General features: G+C 45.5%; 1 protein-coding gene across 3 annotated transcripts in view; it reads right to left on the reverse strand.

Moving 5' to 3' along the window:
- The window catches only part of CLMN (calmin), a 71,024-nt gene that overhangs the window by 31,358 nt on the left and 26,834 nt on the right, over positions 1 to 12,832 (reverse strand). The window contains exon 1 of one of the 3 annotated variants that reach the window (XM_083435234.1): positions 5,274 to 5,436. The exons of 1 other annotated variant lie outside the window; for it this stretch is intronic. The gene's annotated coding sequence lies outside the window, so the exon portion shown is untranslated. Of the gene's footprint in view, positions 1 to 5,105; positions 5,437 to 12,832 lie in introns of those variants that run through there. One more of the 3 variants, XM_083435233.1, reaches the window with a different exon arrangement.

The following is a 12,832-nucleotide window of genomic DNA, read 5'->3' on the forward strand; positions in this document are numbered from 1 at the left end:
TCGCACAGATATTCTCTTTCTTCTCTCCCCCTCCCTTTATTTCAGGATTCTGTGGAGATTTCATTTGGTGGGTAGAAAAGTAGAAAACACTCCACTGGGAGGAATAAACGGTGCTGGATTTTGATGGGATCCAGCAGGCTCCTTCTTATATTATGGGATGGGATGTGGGAGAGAGACTGAGTTAAAGTAGAAAGGGTTAAAATCCCTTCACGTCTGCTCTGATCCCAGCAAATAATTACACAAACACCTCACTGAAGTTTACATTTTAAAAACCTGCATCCTAGAATTTCTTTCGGCTCTTTGTCAGAGGTATTTTCCAGAATTGTTGAACTGTCAGTGTTTTTCTTTGAAAAAGAAATTGTTGAATTGTCAGTGTATTTCACACACCTGTTTTCTCCACTCTCCTTTCATATCTCGACAGAATATCTTCTCATTCAGACAAACTGGTGTCAGAAAAGCTGGTTGCACACTTTACGAACTACTGTCAGCAATCCCATCCACTCCCACTTCCTTAAAAATCCAGATGTTGTTCCATTTCAGTTTTATTTTTGGCCACTGTGAGCACGCCGCATATTTTAAAATCTATTCCTATCTTCGAAAAACAGAGTTTATGCTATAATTTTCTCTGGCAATGGGTTATACAGCCATTCTTGATGGGATTATCTTCTATCTTGTTAATTATGGTGAAAAGTGCCCTGGAATTCTGAAATACGAAATTACAGCGCAATGGGTAATTATACCAAATTACATAATGAAACATACACTTACTGCTATTTCATCCATGGCCAATACTACTCTGTAAGATTCACAAAGGACCAGCCCTACCATTGGGGAGGATGAAGCAGACCTCAACCCCACCTTCCTCTTTTAACAAACTTTTTGGTCTTTCCCAGTCTGCACCTGTATCAGAATTGTTTTTATTTTCTTGTTTTATCACTCGCTGTTTGCCAACTTGTGCTCCTCTGGGAAGAACGGCAGGATATAAGTTAAAGAAATGAATGGCAGGCTTGGGGATGCTATTAAAAGGGCATTCTGTCATTTAGTTAATTTCACTGTTTTACCACTAGGGTTCCAGCAACTGGTATTCAGAAGCATTGCTGCCTCGCAACCGTGGGCACAGAACATAGTCATCATGTCTTGCTACCAACCACAATAGAATCATAGAATTGTAGAGTTGGAAGGGACCCACAGAGTCATCTAGTCCAACCCCCTGCAATGCAGGAATCTCAGCTAAGGTAAAGATAAAGGGATCCCTGACCATTAGGTCCAGTCATGGCTGACTCTGGGGTTGCGGCGCTCAACTCGCTTTATTGGCCGAGGGAGCCGGCGTACAGCTTCCGGGTCATGTGGCCAGCATGACTGAGCCACTTCTGGTGAACCAGAGCAGTGCACGGAAATGCCGTTTACCTTCCTTTACCTTTCTTGTAGTTTGATCCAAACTACAAGAAAGAAGATTCCACCTAAACATTAGGAAGAACTTCCTGACAGTAAGAGCTGTTCGACAGTGGAATTTGCTGCCAAGGAGTGTGGTGGAGTCTCCTTCTTTGGAGGTCTTTAAGCAGAGGCTTGACAACCATATGTCAGGAGTGCTCTGATGGTGTTTCCTGCTTGGCAGGGGGTTGGACTCGATGGCCCTTGTGGTCTCTTCCAACTCTATGATTCTATGATTCCCGCCGGAGCGGTACCTATTTATCTACTTGCACTTTGATGTGCTTTTGAACTGCTAGGTTGGCAGGAGCAGAGACCGAGCAACGGGAGCTCACCCCGTCATGGGGCTTCGAACCGCCGACCTTCTGACTGGCAAGTTCTAGGCTCTGTAGTTTAACCCACAGCGCCACCCGCATCCCAATCTCAGCTAAAGCATCCATAATACATGGCCATCCAACCTCTGCTTTAAAAACTCTAAGGAAGGAGAGACCACGGCCTCCCAAGGGAGACCGTTTTACTGTTGAACAACCCTCTCCTCCATAGAAAAGAATCCTTACTTCAGATCATTGCCCTCAAGCTCATGGTTTGCTGTACACAGAATAAATACGTTTCATGGGACAGGGTGGAGCTCAGCAGCCCTTCGCCTCCACATAACTGCTTACATGCTGCGAACACCCATACAAGGCTCTGTTCAGATCTCAAACTATCATCTGCTTGTGGAGCGTTGTGTTTATACAAAAACATATGGCAAACAGTTAAAGTCCTGCTAACTTAGTTTGTGAGAACATGGGCATGGCTGCACGAGGCTGAACCGGTTTTGCACCTTAGGAGGAGGAGATGAAAGACTTGTGTGTGTGTGTGTGTGTGTGTGTGTGTGTGTGGTTGTTTGTTTCAATTCACCATGTCTTCATTTGCTTCAACCTTGATAAGAAAGTCAGAACTGGAGCAAAACGTTCTGTCCATGATGGAAAGGAGAGCTTAACATTTGTCCCAGGAGTCATGTGAAATTCCATGTCCCCTGCCAGGGAAAGGAATCATTGTTCATAAAATGTATTTCTAAACTGAGTTGCTATTACTATTTGGTTTAGAATACAAATTGTCCTGTAACTGTAAACTGTACAGGCTAGGGACTGAGCAACAGGAGCTCACCCCGTCGTGGGGATTTGAACCGTCAACCTTCTGATCAGCAAGCCCTAGGCTTTGTGGTTTAGACCACAGCACCACTTCTGTATTTCTAATTCACATTATAGTAAAACTTTCTAAATTTGCACCTATGCAGATACAAATTAGCACATGCACATTTTATGCAAACGATTCCCCTATTTAGTCCTCTTTTGGATTGATCGGTTTCCACTCTTTCATTTACCGTATTCATTATTATTTTTTAGGATGATCCTTCCTTCCCCTTAGATGCTTGCTGTACTTTGGTGGGCAGCCACACTGATCAATTTATCTGTGTCCCCAAGACTAGAAACATGAATGGCCTAAGAAGCAGGTAGCCACTGGGGTACCATCCAGATGTTGCCATACCCATCACCCCTGACTATGGGTCATACTGACTGGGGCTGGTGGGAATTGTGGGACAATTCTATGATCTTACGAACATATGGGAAGCACCACATTGGCTACCCGTGACCTAATACTAAAAACTGATGTTTATCGGCAGGGGAAAAACAAAAAACAAGGCAGGTTTTACAGTTTCTTTGACTGATAATATGGGGATACAATCAATTGCCAGTTGTCTTCTGTGCAAGCCCCACTGAAAAGGACATCTGTGGTCACTGGAGTTTGCTTAATGAAGGAAGTTGGAGCAATGATGATTGCCAAAGGCCGGAAAACTGATTTGGACTTAACTATGGTCATTTGGTGCACTCGTATCTGGACATTAGCCCTCTTGGGAAAAATGACTTATGCAGTTCATAAAGCCTGTAGGCACCCTAGGAAGGCCTCATTTTAAACAACATGGATTGCCTTTTTCTCAGTTATCAACGAATTGACAGAAGGGAGGAAGTCCTCATGAACTAACGGGTTTCTGGAGACATTTCTCCATCGACTAGACCAGTGGTTCCCAATCCGCTAAGTACTGAGGACCGCCTTGTTTTTCAAAAGTCAAACCATGGACTTGCTACTTTTGAAAAATGTTCTATCTCTTTGGCAGTTTTTGTTAGGTGAATGGCGCCACAGCCCCCCTGGGGGGTTATGCGGATCCCCTGGGGTTGATGGACCACCAATTGGGAACCACCAGACTAGGCAATTACTGTCAGATCCAGGATATTTCTCCTCCATTTTCCTCCTCCTTAAACTTTTTTTCTGCTCCTACTCAGACAAGAGTCCCTCTACTATTCGTTCACTTTATTGAGAAATCAATAATATACGCTGTTGTTTTTAAAAGAAGCTAGCACATGATTGCACTTTCCCATAGGAGAAATCTGCCTCTCAGATAGATGTTTTTCTAGAAAAAGAAGTGCCAGATCTCACCATGAACACCTCCCTTATTCTCTTACAATGGCAATGGTGCCCACCTGAGAGGTGCCATAACTGAGTTCCAGCTGGAAAAAAGCCCTGGATATGCAGCTATATGGCACTCAACCTAAATGGGATATGGTCAAAATAGACTACAAGGACAGCACAGTTTTCTGGCCTTTTCTGGCCTTAGCTGAATAAAAATTCAATGCAAGGCAGGGGGAACAGCAACTGTGCACATGACAGCAGGAGGGAGAGGGAGTTGTCATGGCCCACTAAGAACCTGCACCACCCTTAAAGAGGTCAGATGGTCAAGTCTGCACTGGGTTTAACGGTTTGTGGGTTTCAATATTTGAGTTCATTTGGCCATTAGCCCATGCTGAAGGTCACAGGTCCACTAAAAATGCCTGGAATTCCCAACGATAATTTAGCTTCCCTGCTAGCTACAAAATAAGGTAACCCTTTGACAACATTCTGACTACGCCAGGCTTCAGCAATGTTTAAGGAGTATTTGAACAGCCATTTCCTGAAAACGGATCCCCACTTGTATCACAAACAAATCATTTACAGCACTTATCTCCTTGAGCTTTCTACATTCTGGAACTTGAGCCCATGTGAAACGCGCAAAGAATTTTCCACAGTGAGCCATTGTCATATTTTTTTTACAATATAGTGAAGAGGACAGTATGTATTTAGCCCCAAAAATTTGTATCAAGGATGAGAGGTGTAGTCTAAAAATATTTATAGAGGGCACCAGGTTCAGGAAAACTGATGCAAGGTATCAAGATGTGTTATATAACCCATTGAGCATCACAATTATTAGGCATCGGCACCAGCATGCGCATTGGGCTTCATTTTTCTCATCGCCCATCAACAAAAGATTTTGCTACTGGCCTCAGAGAGGGAAGGAGGAAGACAGCTTTGCAAAATGAGTTATCAACCTACAAAAATGTTTATGAGGCCTAGATATATCCATGACTCATTTGTAGGCTAAAGGAAGGAGAATCAGGTTTTGTAAAGTTTCCCTGCCCAGTTGCTCGACGCTGTTGCAAGTGGCTACTTCAAACACTAGGTCAGGATTCTTCCTTCTTGCCTTTTTAAAAGTAAATACACATTCCACCTTAAAGGCTTCAAAGTGTTCCAGGCGGCCTACCGTAACCATAGCAATGCAAACAACACCAAAACTGGATTAAGGATCTTAAATAGCAACCAACCCTTAAAATCCAAGGACAACCTGGTGCCTCCTCAAATCCCTGCCCATTGGCCATGCTGGTCAGGGCTGGCAGGAGGGATGTGTGTATTGATAATATGCAATGTCCAGACTCTTTATATTCAAAAGAACTTTACATTCATAAGCGTATAACTGAGGAGAATCAATTTACAATCCCATGATTATTCACTTTGTTCCTTATAGAGAGCTCTTCCTATTAACTTTTGGGGATCTTCCTCTTTGTCTATTTCGCTTCAGACAGATCACAGTAACACACACTGTCCTCATCACTATCCAGAGAAGCCTCTCTCAGCAGCCATTCTCCTCTCACACACAGAGAACAGAAAACAGTAAAAAAATGACAGTTACTGGAATAACAGTCACAACTGAATGGAATGCCTCTCTCATGTGACTCACTGTCAGACAATCACATGAGAGAGCTACTGCCAAAGGAAAAAAACCCATGCTAAAAATACACAGCAATTTGAAATAAGCAAACATTCCTATTTCAGGAAATTAAACCATTATCAGCCCAGCTATATGATTGCCAGGACAATGGGAGTTGTAGTCCTAAACATCTGGAGGGCACCACACTGGCAAAAACTGTTTTAGGTCCTATTTCTGTGCAATAAAACAAAAAACACTTTTCTGCTAAGCGGCATTCAAACTGGAGGCAGATAAGACAACTGCTCACCTCCTGCGCCTCTTGGATAGACACCAGAGGAGCCATAATAAAATATCCAGGCCCTTCAGTCTGTGACACTGATCTGAACTTAGGATTCCCCATGAGGGGCTCAAGAATCATGTTGCCAGGCAGCAGCGGATCACCATGTGGCCTAAATGTTTGATAACAAGATTTTGGACCCTATACAGACTCATTAAAAGGATGTATCACATGGCACCACAGTCTCTGAGCAGATCCTACATGATGGTATGAAGCCTCTGTTCACTTCCTTATCCATGCCTCAAACATTTCATGCTTTAATGAAGCTGGTTTAGCATACAAACAAATTTTAAAACAGTATTTCTCGGAATAGCCAAGCTCCTACGACACAACTCTTTAGATCCATCAACCTAAGAATGCAAGTCAGAGGCCCACAGAGCTCTGTCCCTGTTATGTACCGAGTTGAATAGGATCCAAAAGGCAGCAGTCTGATTGGTCCTAGAACAATAGGGCCTAGAATGCAGCAGTCTTATTGGTCCACTGGAGCCACCCAATCCAGCTCCAGCTGGAAGTGAATCCGCAACCTGATTGGACTACAGGTGAATCCCGGAATTAGCCAATCATGTGGGGCCCATTGTGTAAATAATGTATATAAAGCAGACATTCTGGGGGAGCTTCTATTCTTCCTCACCACTATGAGCTGAATAAAGAGCATGAAATCCACTCTCGACTCCGAGTATATTTCAGTCCCTAATGCGCCAGGGATTAGCCAGGCTACCTCCAGGCATCACTCTTTTCGCAGAAGGAATTTGGTCCACTCCCCTTCCCTATGACTTGAAACACAAGGAAAGAAAGCCCTGCTGTTGTTGGCATCTGAAGAGACAATGGAGTGCACCTCTGGGATGGAGCCAAACTACTGCATTAGTGACCTTCCTGGGGCGCAAGCCTGGGCAGTGTGTAGTATGGGGGTCCTGGGATGCCCTCGGCCTCGCTGATGTGGTCGAAAAGAAAGCAGAGCAATACATTTGTCACCAGCTTGGCTGCAGGAGTTGCCAGAAAGGTGCCATCCAACCACCTTAAGGACTCCCCTCCCCTGTAGCTTTTACTCCTTAGCCTTTTCTTCTCCCAAAGGCATCCTGCAAGGCAGCACAGGTTCAGGATCAGAGTTTTCCATCTCCTAGATGGGCTACCTTCTGAGGTCGACGAGCACCATCTGCCCTTCACTTCCCTCTAAAGCAGGCCTAGGCAAACTTGGCCCTCCAGATGTTTTGAGACTACAATTCCCATCATCCCTGACCACTGGTCCTGTTAGCTAGGGATGATGGGAGTTGTAGTCCCAAAACATCTGGAGGGCCAAGTTTGCCTATGCCAGCTCTAAAGCATGTGCAGAAACCGCCTTCTTGACCATTGGACCCACTATTGGTCTCGTCCACTCGTTCACATACAGGGGAAGTTCTTAACTCACCGAGAGTTTGAGACCCATTGGCTACCCTCACTTGGTTTAGCCGGCTAGTCAAAGCCAGTCCCGTGGTATGACAGCTGTCACATTCTGACTTCTTCTAGGAGACACAGGTGAGAACTGAGTGCAGGGTGGGGACCAAAGGTACAGAAACTACCCCAGAAGAAGGACAATGCTTCCCTCATCAGAGGCACTACTCCTCCCCTAACACCCCATACACCCCAAAATACCTGTTTAATCAGGGGACGGAAGCATCAAGCATTGCTGTATTACTTAAACCAGGAACCTGTGGTCCTCCAGCTGTTAGAGGACTACAACTCCCATCAGCCCCAGCCAGCACAGTCAATAGTCAGGGATGATGGGTGTTGGAGTCTAGCTCCTATGGACCCAAATCAATGTCTCAATGGGAGGTACCTGGGAGCCCCACGTAAGCTGCTCTGAGCTTTCCAAGCTACAGCAGAAGTGAGGGCATAAATCATGCCCATCTCCACCATTCTGAAAGGATCATGTCTGCATGCAACCCACGTGCTAGCAGAAGCCTCATAACATTACCGCTGCCAGGAAGTGAACAGCTGCTCTCGGAGTCAGCCTTTGGCAGCTCTCGCATGTTTAGATTGGCCCATCCCTCAAAGCTCCTTCGCTGCTCAGGAAATGTATGTTACCTTTTAACACAGCAAACACTGATTAAGAAAGAGGGGGCCGCAAGTTCAGAAAAACCGAGTGTGTTGCGCTTTGGAGGCACTCCTGATGAGTGCAAAAAGAAAAGAAAAACTGCTCTCCACATATGCACTTAATTGTTCTCACAAGGACTGTAAGTGCAGGTAGCACATGCACAAGTGCTTTCAAATGCTTCGCAGATTAGCGTCAGGGGGAGCAGAGAGCATCATGCAGAAGTCTGGAATCATCTCAAAGCAAACAAAGAAAAAGAATTAACGCCAATCCTTCAGGATTTAAATATTTTCTCAATTCTCTTTTCAGGGCTCACTCCTTTTTTTCCCTTTTTTTAAGGGAACACTTCCTTAGCCCTGCAATGCCAAACCAATTGCTGACATCTGCCTGTATCGGGAGACAATGGGAGGAGTGGACATTTGTGGGTGAGGTCCAATGGCTGGAAGATTGCAGAACTCACTGTGGCTGTAGACACCGAATGCCACAGAATTGCAAAAGGTCGTTTCGGGCATTTCCCAATCTATGAGGTTTTAAAGTGCACATCCAGAAATGCACAGTGCACATATACACAACAAGAAGCACATTGATCAGGGAACCGTGATTGGCTAGAATGATCCGCAGCGTGCAGATGGGTGGAAAACCTGTGATTGCCTTTGTGCAATGTGTGAGCTGTTCCTAAGAATCCAGTCAATGGCACTGGATTCATAGAGCCATAATGTACACCGTTATCCTTTGGGGCCTGGCTCAAGCTATAAAATGCTCAAACATGCTCTTGATATCAATTAGGTGAAAAGAAAAAAATGTGGCCAACTCAGTGTCGGAAGCGGAGTGAAACTTTAGTATTATTATTCCTGTGCTGGGGTTCAGTGCGAGTAAAGCCTATTACCCTGTGCAAAAATTAGCCAGTTCAGTCAAGTCTTAAGTTACAAGTGTGTGCAGCCCATGCATTTTCCAGTATTATGAACAGATAAACTAAACACAGCCAGACCCAAGATTTAACTCTGATCTCTGGAACACTTCCTGAGATTTCAAGTAATCTAGCCTGACAACCTTTCTCAACTTGAAATTAGACCTGCCCGGATCAATCAGGTCCTGCCTTTTGTTCTTTCTAGCTTGCTTATGGAAAAGTCAATATATGCAGAGAGTTCCTACCCATAGCAAACCCAAAACCCTTTTGCTGAAGAAGTGAATGCTGGCAAGCTGACAGCATTACATAGCGAAGCCTTGCTTGCTGAGACTTCTCATTCGGATCACAAGGTATGAATTACAGCCAGAGAAAATCAAGTTGTTAAGGGTGAAATTGCCTTCACAGGAAAGTCTGGGTCCAGTATATTCCAAATCAATTTATATCACAGATGATTTTTTATTTTTTTGGTGGTATGCCTAGAAGAAAAAAGGCCTGGTCCAACAGGGCAGGATTTGAACCCGAGCTACATTAGCATTCAGATTCCATCCAGCTGTAACCCCATCAGATGGAACCAATTTTGAAACAAAAACTGGTATCCGCTCTTTTGAAAGATGATGCCAAAAATGTAGCATGACTCATTCTTTCAGCAAGAACTACAAATGGACAGCCCATTTCTGATAGTGGCCTCCATGCATACGACCCAGGAACAGTGTCGGAAACTGACATATTCTTAGGAGGGTGGCTTCTCCAGTCTTCAGAAAATAGCTGGAAGTGGGGAGGCAGAAAAAGGTCCTCCTTTCCTTTCACTCTGCAGTTTTAATCCAAAATCTTAGGTGCAGTATAGCGCCCAGAGCTCAGAAACTGCTTGTGGCTAATGAAATTCCCTGTCGCAATTGTGTCTTAGAGTTTTGAACACAGCCTCGGAATTTGCAGGAAGCATCCTTTGCATGAACCAGAACCTACATGTGGGCACAGTGAATTCAGTAACATAAGATGACCCTGCTGGATCAGGCCCCAGGCCCATCTAGTCTAGCATCCTCCAGATGTTCTTGGGCTACAAATCCCATCAACCCTAGTACCAAATCCAGTGGCTAGGGATTGTGGGAGTCGTAGTTCAAGAACATTGAGAGGGCACTATGTTACCTATACTCTCAGCCAATGCCTCTTATTACAAATAACAGATTGGGGGAAAATAATTTAGAGAGAGAGAGAGAGAGAGAGAGAGAGAGAGAGAGAGAGAGAGAACCTGATGACTGTTCAAACTAAAATTACTTTCCATCATGTTTTATTTAGGCCTGCATTATTGTATAGTCCAAGCATGTGTGACCTGCACATGTAACTTGTGTTTATCTTCTATGAAATGGCTTTGAAAAGACAGCAGCAGCTTGGAATTCAGAGCCCCACAACCAACCATAACAAACATAATTTGATCACATGGAAGTCCTGAGCACCCATTTGGAAAATTGAATTTGGAATGGGAGAAGAAGAATGCAAGATAGATACCAGCCTCATGATATGAATGAATGCTGTTAAACCTGATTCACCACAGAGGTTAAGATGACCTGGTCCTCCCACTCGCCAATGTAGCTTGTTGAGTCATGATCCGAGCTGTTCCCAGTAGCTGTGCACTGCAACTTGGCTGAACCTCTGAAATTCTGGACCCGTGAATATCTAGAAATGGAAATGGTGCAATCTGCGCCAGGGGTGGGGAAGAGATGTGGCTATGTGGCTATCTGGGAATGCACTATATTGAAGTAGAGTCTCCACTCCCATCGTCCAGCCCAGACACCGATGTCCAGTTCAGAGGTCCTTCTGGCAGTTCCCTCAATGTGAGAAGTGAAGTTACAGGGAACCAGGCAGAGGGCCTTCTTGGTAGTGGCACCTGCCCTGTGGAACGCCCTCCTTGTTGTTTAGTCGTTTAGTCGTGTCCAACTTTTCGTGACCCCATGGACCAGAGCACGCCAGGCACTCCTGTCTTCCACTACCTCCCACAGTTTGGTCAAACTCATGCTGGTAGCTTCGAGAACACTGTCTTTGTCCATGGAGTTTTCTTGGCAGGGATACTGGAGCTGCTTGCCGGTTCCTGCTCCAGGTGGATCACGTTTGGCCAAAACTCTCCGCTATGACCTGTCCATCTTGGGTGGCCCTGCACAGCATAGCTCATAGCTTCTCTGAGTTATTCAAGCCCCTTCGCCACGGCAAGGCAGTGACCCATCCTACCAGATGTCAAAGAGATGACCAATTACCTGACTTTTCAAAGACATCTGAAGGCAGCTCTGTATCAGGAAGTTTTTAGTGCTCAATGTTTAGTTGTGTTTTTATATTATCTTGGAAGCTACCCAGAGTGGCTTGTGCAACCCAGTCAGATAGGCAGGGTATTATTATTATTATTATTATTATTATTATTATTATTATTAAACCAGGTGCCTGCAGCCACTGGGACTGAACCCTCTGCTCATTAGCTGATGACCGCCTCTCCTGGTATGCCCCACAGAGGAACTTACGGTCTTCAAATAAAAACATCTTGAAGGTCCCAGGTCACAGAGAGGTTAGGCTGGCCTCAACTAGAGCCAGGGCTTTTTCGGCTGCGGCTCCAACCTGGTGGAACGCTCTGTCACAAGAGACAAGGGCCCTGCAGGACTTGACATCTTTCCGCAGGGCCTGCAAGACAGAGCTGTTCCACCAGGCCTTTGGTCAGGGTGCAGCCTGACTCCCTCCTTTGGCAATCTTTACAAAACTTTAGTTTATGGTTGCCATCAATTTTGGATTTAATTAATTTTTATAATGTTTTTATAATGTTGCACTATTTTAGTGTTGTTAGCCGCCCTGAGTCCGGCTTCGTCTGGGGAGGGCGGGATATAAATAAAAATTATTATTATTATTATTATTAGGTTCCATCCTGCTGGTACTGCTTCTCCAGCACATTCCCTTCATGAAACACACTGCTGAAGCAGATCCCTCTGCCTTATTCCATACAGTCGTACCTCGTTTTGCAGCTGGGATCAGTTCTGGAGCCCCGGCTAGCCGAAAAGGATGCAGGGCAAAGCGCCGCGTCTGCTCATGCACACAGAACAGTTTCCGCTTCTGCACATGCGGCAATCCTGGAAGTAACCCGTTCCGGTACTTCCGGGTTTGCCGCGGACGTTCACCAGTATGAACACTAGACAAGGCGAACGTTCGCGGAAGTAGTTAATACCATTTCCATTTCCACTGTGTGTGTGCATACTGGGACAAGTGAACTGTTTTAAGAGCAAGCTACAATCAAGCAATGTAGTTGAGATCATAGCGCTGGAAGGGTCCCAAGGCTCATCTAGTCCAACCGCCTGAGAAATAGACATTCCGTTGTGGCGAACATAACTTAGGCTTAAGGTGCCATTTGGCACCTAGTTTATATGTATATGGGACACGGGTGGTGCTGTGGGTAAAACCTCAGCGCCTAGGACTTGCCGATCGCATGGTCGGCGGTTCGAATCCCCGCGACGGGGTGAGCTCCCATCGTTCGGTCCCAGCACCTGCCAACCTAGCAGTTCGAAAGCACCCCCGGGTGCAAGTAGATAAATAGGGGCTGTTTACCAGAGGGAAGGTAAACGGCGTTCCGTGTGCTGCGCTGGCTCGCCAGATGCAGCTTGTCATGCTGGTCACGTGACCCGGAAGTGTCTGCGGACAGTGCTGGCTCCCGGCCTATAGAGTGAGAGGAGCGCACAACCCTAGAGTCTGGCAAGACTGGCCCGTACGGGCAGGGGTACCTTTACCTTATATGTGTATTAATTTCTAACACTGGAACAAACACAGGTGACCTTCCAAGACAACCAAATGTGCAAGACAGAGTTGGGTTTGGATGTTAGTTAGTTGCACTTAAGTCCTATGCGGATGGCACTGTGGTCTAACCCACTGAGCCTCTTGGGCTTGCCGATCAGAAGGTCGACGATTCAAATCCCTGCAACAGGGTGAGCTCCTGTTGCTCTGTCCCAGCTCCTGCCAAGCTAGCAGTTTGAAAGCACACCAGTGCAAGCAAATAAATTGGTACCACTG

The sequence above is a fragment of the Podarcis tiliguerta genome, assembly GCF_965153285.1.
Source record: "Podarcis tiliguerta genome assembly, chromosome: 1".
NCBI classification, from domain to species: domain Eukaryota; kingdom Metazoa; phylum Chordata; class Lepidosauria; order Squamata; family Lacertidae; genus Podarcis; species Podarcis tiliguerta.